Here is a 6,170-nt window from a genome sequence, read left to right as displayed (position 1 = left end):
AGCGAGTGTCGGGTCTGGCCATGGGAGGAGTCTTATTCACGCAGCCCCAGTGAGGCCATTCAGCCAGGGCTAGGGGCTGCGTGCTTCGGGCCCCTCCCACACAGTTCGGCGCCTGGAGCTACTGCACTTGCGTGCCCACTGTAGCGCGCATGTGCAGAGGTCCCGGCACTGTTTTCAGCGCAGGGACCTGGCTCCGCCCCCCCCCACAGCTCGTGCTGGCTGTGCCGAGGGCCAGAGGACCTGCAAGTAGGTGGAGAATACCGAGGATTTTTTTAGGCGCACTTTGTGGCGCGAAAAACGGGCGTCCAGGTCGGGACTGTGCCGTTCTAGGCGCGTGTGGAAACTTGGGCCCATAAATTTGTTCAGCTTTTTAAAAAGATTTGTTAATTGAAAAAGAAACCATCAAGGATGTACTTTGGATGTGATGTACTGCACACCTTAACCTGTACTATTTCCTTTGTGGACACTGTTACCTGTTCTGAAAATTGTATGCAAAGCTCATTCTCCTTCTTTGGATACTACACATTAAATACATTCAGTGAATTGTATTACAGTGTATTTAATTCCCAATAAGTTCTCTAAATTACTCCTGGTAAAGCAAATAATTTGCTCTAAATTTGAATATCTGTTTTATAAAGGACAGGGACTTGGATGCCAATGTCTGGGATAGAAAGTATTATGTTGTGTGCATTTTCTAATTGCCTCCATTCATCCCATCAGTCATAATGGCTAATTTGTTTTTTTAATGAGATGTGGGTTTTCTTCGGTTGTACCTGGATTTTAATCAGTGCAAGATGGCTAATATTTATTTTAATGGTTTGTTAAAAATTTGTTTCTCTTGTATCATCCGTGTAGTATGTCCAACTCTGACTAGCTTTTACTTGTTGGAATTTGTAGTATTGCATTGGAAGATTAAAGTTTTCCTATGGCAGTTGAAAAGATGTTGGATTACCATCCATTCCTATATTTTCTTATACCTTGCCTTCCTGGCCGCTCCTTGCGCAGGAGCCTTTCTGTGCAAGGATGATATCAGGGCAGTTGAGAGATGATATTGGCTCTAATGAACAAAATGTTGAATCATTGTGGGTGGAGATTAGAGATAGTAAGGGGAAAAAGTCACTGGTGGGCGTAGTTTATAGGCCCCCAAATAATAACTTCACGGTGGTGCGGACAATAATCAAGGGAATAATGGAGGCATGTGAAAAAGGAACGGCAGTAATCATGGGGGATTTTAACCTACATACCGATTGGTCAAATCAAATCGCACGGGGTAGCCTTGAGGAGGAATTCATAGAATGCATACGGGATTGTTTCTTAGAACAGTATGTTACAGAACCTACAAGGGAGCAAGCTATCTTAGATCTGGTCCTGTGTAATGAGACAGGAATAATAAATGATCTCCTAGATCCTCTCGGAATGAGTGATCACAGTATGGTTGAATTTGTAATACAGATTGAGGGTGAGGAAGTAGTGTCTCAAACGAGCGTACTATGCTTAAATAAAGGGGACTACAGTGGGATGAGGGCAGAGTGGCTAAAGTAGACTGGGAACACAGACTAAACGGTGGCACAATTGAGGAACAGTGGAGGACTTTTAAGGAGCTCTTTCATAGTGCTCAACAAAAATATATTCTAGTGAAAAAGAAGGGTAGTAAGAGAAGGGATAATGCGCCGTGGATAACCAAGGAAATAAAGGAGAGTATCAAATTAAAAACCAATGCGTATAAGGTGGCCGAGGTTAGTGGGAAACTAGAAGATTGGGAAAATTTTAAACGACAGCAAAGAATGACTAAAAAAGCAATAAAGAAAGAAAAGATAGATTATGAAAGTAAACTTGTGCAAAACATAAAAACAGATAGTAAAAGCTTTTACCGATATATAAAACAGAAAAGAGTGACTAAAGTAAATGTTGGTCCCTTAGAAGATGAGAAGGGGGATTTAATAATGGGAAATGTGGAAATGGCTGAGACCTTAAACAATTATTTTGCTTCGGTCTTCACAGTGGAAGACACAAAAACCATGCCAAAAATTGCTGGTCACGGGAATGTGGGAAGGGAGGACCTTGAGACAATCACTATCACTAGTGGGGTAGTGCTGGACAGGCTAATGGGACTCAAGGTAGACAAGTCCCCTGGTCCTGATGAAATACATCCCAGGGTATTAAAAGAGATGGTGGAAGTTATAGCAGATGCATTCGTTATAATCTATCAAAATTCTCTGGACTCTGGGGAGGTACCAGCGGATTGGAAAGCAGCTAATGTAACGCCTCTGTTTTTTAAAAAAAAAAGTGGGCAGACAAAAGGCAGGTAACTATAGGGTGGTTAGTTTAACATCTGTATTGGGGAAAATGCTTGAAGCTATCATTAAGGAAGAAATAGCAAGACATCTAGATAAGAATAGTGCAATCAAGCAGACGCAACATGGATTCATGAAGGGGAAATCATGTTTAACTAATTTACTGGAATTCTTTGAGGATATAACGAGCATGGTGGATAGAGGTGTACCGATGGATGTGGTGTATTTAGACGAGAGGTGGGCGCCGGAGGGACTGGAGTGCATTATAACCCCCGGCAACCAAATTTTAATTTGATTTTATATGTTTTAAAGTCTTCATTTATTTTAAATGCCGGTTTTAGTGTCCCCCTCCCCTTTTATAGGGGGCACTTGAAAAATTATGATTTTAATGCCCCAAAAAACCCCACAAAAAACCCACAAAAAACCCACAAAAATCACCATAAAAACCAAAAAAAAGGGGCACGTGAAAAATGTTTGGAGTGTCCCCCAGATCGGGGGGCACTTGATTTAATTTATTATGTTTTCCTCAAAAGAGTTGTGGTGTAATTAGATTTCCAAAAGGCATTCGATAAGGTGCCACACAAAAGGTTACTGCAGAAGATAAAGGTACGCGGAGTCAGAGGAAATGTATTGGCATGGATCGAGAATTGGCTGGCTAACAGGAAGCAGAGAGTTGGGATAAATGGGTCCTTTTCGGGTTGGAAATCGGTGGTTAGTGGTGTGCCACAGGGATTGGTGCTGGGACCACAACTGTTTACAATATACATAGATGACCTGGAAGAGGGGACAGAGTGTAGTGTAACAAAATTTGCAGATGACACAAAGATTAGTGGGAAAGTGGGTTGTGTAGAGGACACACTGAGGTTGCAAAGAGATTCAGATAGGTTAAGCGAATGGGCTAAGGTTTGGCAGATGGAATACGATGTCGGAAAATGTGAGGTCATCCACCTTGGGGGGAAAAAAAACAGTAAAAGGGAATATTATTTGAATGGGGAGAAATTACAACATGCTGCGGTGCAGAGGGACCTGGGGGTCCTTGTGCATGAAACTCTTTTTGGAAAAAGTACACTAGCTCCTTCGAGCCAGAATTGAACCAGCGACCTAAGGATGACTTTGCTGAGTATTCCACTACAGTCCTCCGCTCTACCAACTGAGCTATCGAAGGGAAGCGGCTCCTTGTGCATGAATCCCAAAAAGTTAGTTTGCAGGTACAGCAGGTAATCAGAAAGGCGAATGGAATGTTGGCCTTCATTGCGAGAGGGATGGAGTACAAAAGCAGGGAGGTCCTTTTGCAACTGTATAGGGTATTGGTGAGGCCGCACCTGGAGTACTGCGTGCAGTTTTGGTCACCTTAATAAGGAAGGATATACTAGCTTTGGAGGGGGTACAGAGACGATTCAGTCGGCTGATTCCGGAGATGAGGGGGTTACCTTATGATGATAGATTGAGTAGACTGGTTGGAGTTCTGAAGGATGAGGGGTGATCTTATAGAAACATTTAAAATAATGAAAGGGATAGACAAGATAGAGGCAGAGAGGTTGTTTCCACTGGTCGGGGAGACTAGAACTCGGGGGCACAGTCTCAAAATACGTGGGGGCCAATTTAAAACCGAGTTGAGAAGGAATTTCTTCTCCCAGAGGGTTGTGAATCTGTGGAATTCTCTGCCCAAGGAAGCAGTTGAGGCTAGCTCATTGAATGTATTCAAATCACAGATAGATAGATTTTTAACCAATAAGGGAATTAAGGGTTATGGGGAGCGGGCGGGTAAGTGGAGCTGAGTCCACGGCCAGATCAGCCATGATCTTGTTGAAAGGCGGAGCAGGCTTGAATGCCTAGATGGTCTACTCCTGTTCCTAATTCTTATGTTCTTATATTTTTCCAGATTGAAGCAATTCATTTTTTTCTAAGAGCAGAAAAATATTGGGCCGTAATTTGCGGCCCCTATGGGCACGTAGGAGGTCCGCACTCACCCGTAGGGGCCGTGCAAGTTCCGGAGTTAGGTATGCGCTGCGCATGCGCTAAAACCTGGAACTTGTGATCTGTCAAGAATTCTCTTGACAGATCTTCCACATCCCCGGGGAAGGGGTTTCCGCGGGCGGAGAGTTGGGATATTTAACCAACTTCTGCCTGGCGAATGCATGTGAAATTCTTACACCTGATCGATCAAATTTTATTTTTATGTTTTTTTTAAAATAATTTATACATTAAAAACCCTGTGCAATAAGGTAAGTTTGTTTTTGTTTCAAAAGATGTAAATTTATTTTTCAAAAAATAAAAATGTTTTAAATGTTTAATTATATTTTAATTAAAAATACGTAATTTAAAAAATTTATTAGTTATATTAAATGTATTTTTTAATGTGATCCCCATTCATGGTTATGAGGATTCCGTACATTCGGCATCCCTATAAGCATGAATGGGGATTCCCTTATTTGGGCTCAAAATTGGCCCACCCGTTTTTACGGCACACTCACCAGAGATATGGCGACTTTGTGGGCTGAAAACGGCGCCAAAAAGATGTCTCCGGATTCTGACCGCTCTGGCCTCTCCCATGGCTTGGCGAGGTGTGATCTATCGATTCGGAGGTGGAGCTTAGGGCCCTGCGTGAAAAACAGTGCCGGCAGCTCTCCGCATGCGCACTGGAGCATTCGCGCATGCGCAGTTGCTCCTGCCGATGATGATGATGTGTGCTGCAGCGTAGGATCCGATGCACCCCACCCCTATCCCGGGCCTAGTAGTCATGCTGCACAGTCCGGCCTGCTGCCTTCCCGGGCTAAGGCTACAACAAACGGGTTGGTGCGGGGAGAGTTTTGATTGGGGGGGGGGGGAGGAGGAGGAGGATTGTGACCTGGGGGGGCGGTGGGAGAGGAGGAGGCGGAGGGGGGGGGGGGGCGGTGGGAGAGGAGGGGGGCGGTGGGAGAAGAGGAGGAGGAGGACGGGGGGGGCAGTGGGAGAGGAGGAGGAGGAGGAGGAGGAGGAGGAGGAGGGTTTTGATCCTGGGGTTGGTGGTGGGGGGCGGAGAGAGAGAGAGAGAGAGAGAGAGAGAAGAAATCCAGGGGTAGAGAAGGAGAGTTTTGATTGGGCGGGTGGGGGGTGATAACTGTGTAGCCAGTAATTTTAATGAGCTTACTCGACTTTCCTTATCCTTGTTGATGAAAATACTTTCCTTCATAAGAACATAATAATTACGAGCTGCAGGTACTTCTATTTTTTATTTGGATATTTTGAAAAAATTATGTAAATATGTTTTGTCTCTTTACTATTATTTTTATAGTTTAAGTTTCCATGAATGCTTCTGTTGTATAGTAAATTAACTTTGCAAAGTTTGTGATATGATATCCTATTCACATACTTTAGTCAAGTCATTAGTACCTACCTGCTCTAATTTCTTAATTGGAGGGTTTTCTGTGCAGCCACAAGTGGCCACATACGCTGGCCTAAGTTAGTTTGGAGTAATTATTAGCTGTCCAAAGTGCCCTAAATGGCCAAAACAGGCATAGGTGGCTGGAAACATCCCCTTTTGGGAAAAAAAAACTAAACTAAACTAAAAAAAATCCGAACTAACTCACTTACACTGGCGCAAAATGAATGTGCAAAATGGGGATTTTTAAGATACTCCAGAAAAATCAAGTTGTTCCAGAAAAAAACATAGCAACTCCTGGGCAATTTTGAGCCCTTTGATTGGGCTGCCCCACGTGATCCCAGGGTTGATTGCAAACAGCATGTGCCCCTGGGATACATGGGCCTCTATGCATGCCTACGCATAGAGACCCAGGAGGTAAGTGCATAGATTTTTTTGCTAGTCGGAAGCCTCCAACCTCAAATTCATTGTTACTTTTTTTTGCAGTAATTGCCAGAATGTGGGGCAGTTGATCT

The 6,170-nt window shown here is 43.7% G+C and overlaps 1 protein-coding gene and 1 non-coding gene across 3 annotated transcripts in view; one reads left to right on the top strand and one right to left on the bottom strand.

Moving 5' to 3' along the window:
* The window catches only part of uxs1 (UDP-glucuronate decarboxylase 1), a 142,902-nt gene that overhangs the window by 4,655 nt on the left and 132,077 nt on the right, over window positions 1–6,170 (top strand). The window lies entirely within an intron of this gene.
* Window positions 3,368–3,459, bottom strand: trnay-gua (transfer RNA tyrosine (anticodon GUA)). The gene is given in 2 exon segments: window positions 3,368–3,403; window positions 3,423–3,459. It is a non-coding gene; the product is annotated as a tRNA-Tyr (tRNA).

Source organism: Pristiophorus japonicus, chromosome 10, assembly GCF_044704955.1.
Source record: "Pristiophorus japonicus isolate sPriJap1 chromosome 10, sPriJap1.hap1, whole genome shotgun sequence".
NCBI classification, from domain to species: Eukaryota; Metazoa; Chordata; class Chondrichthyes; family Pristiophoridae; genus Pristiophorus; species Pristiophorus japonicus.
The sequence above is the reverse complement of the archived record's forward strand: the minus strand, read 5'-3'. Positions and strand labels throughout refer to the sequence as shown.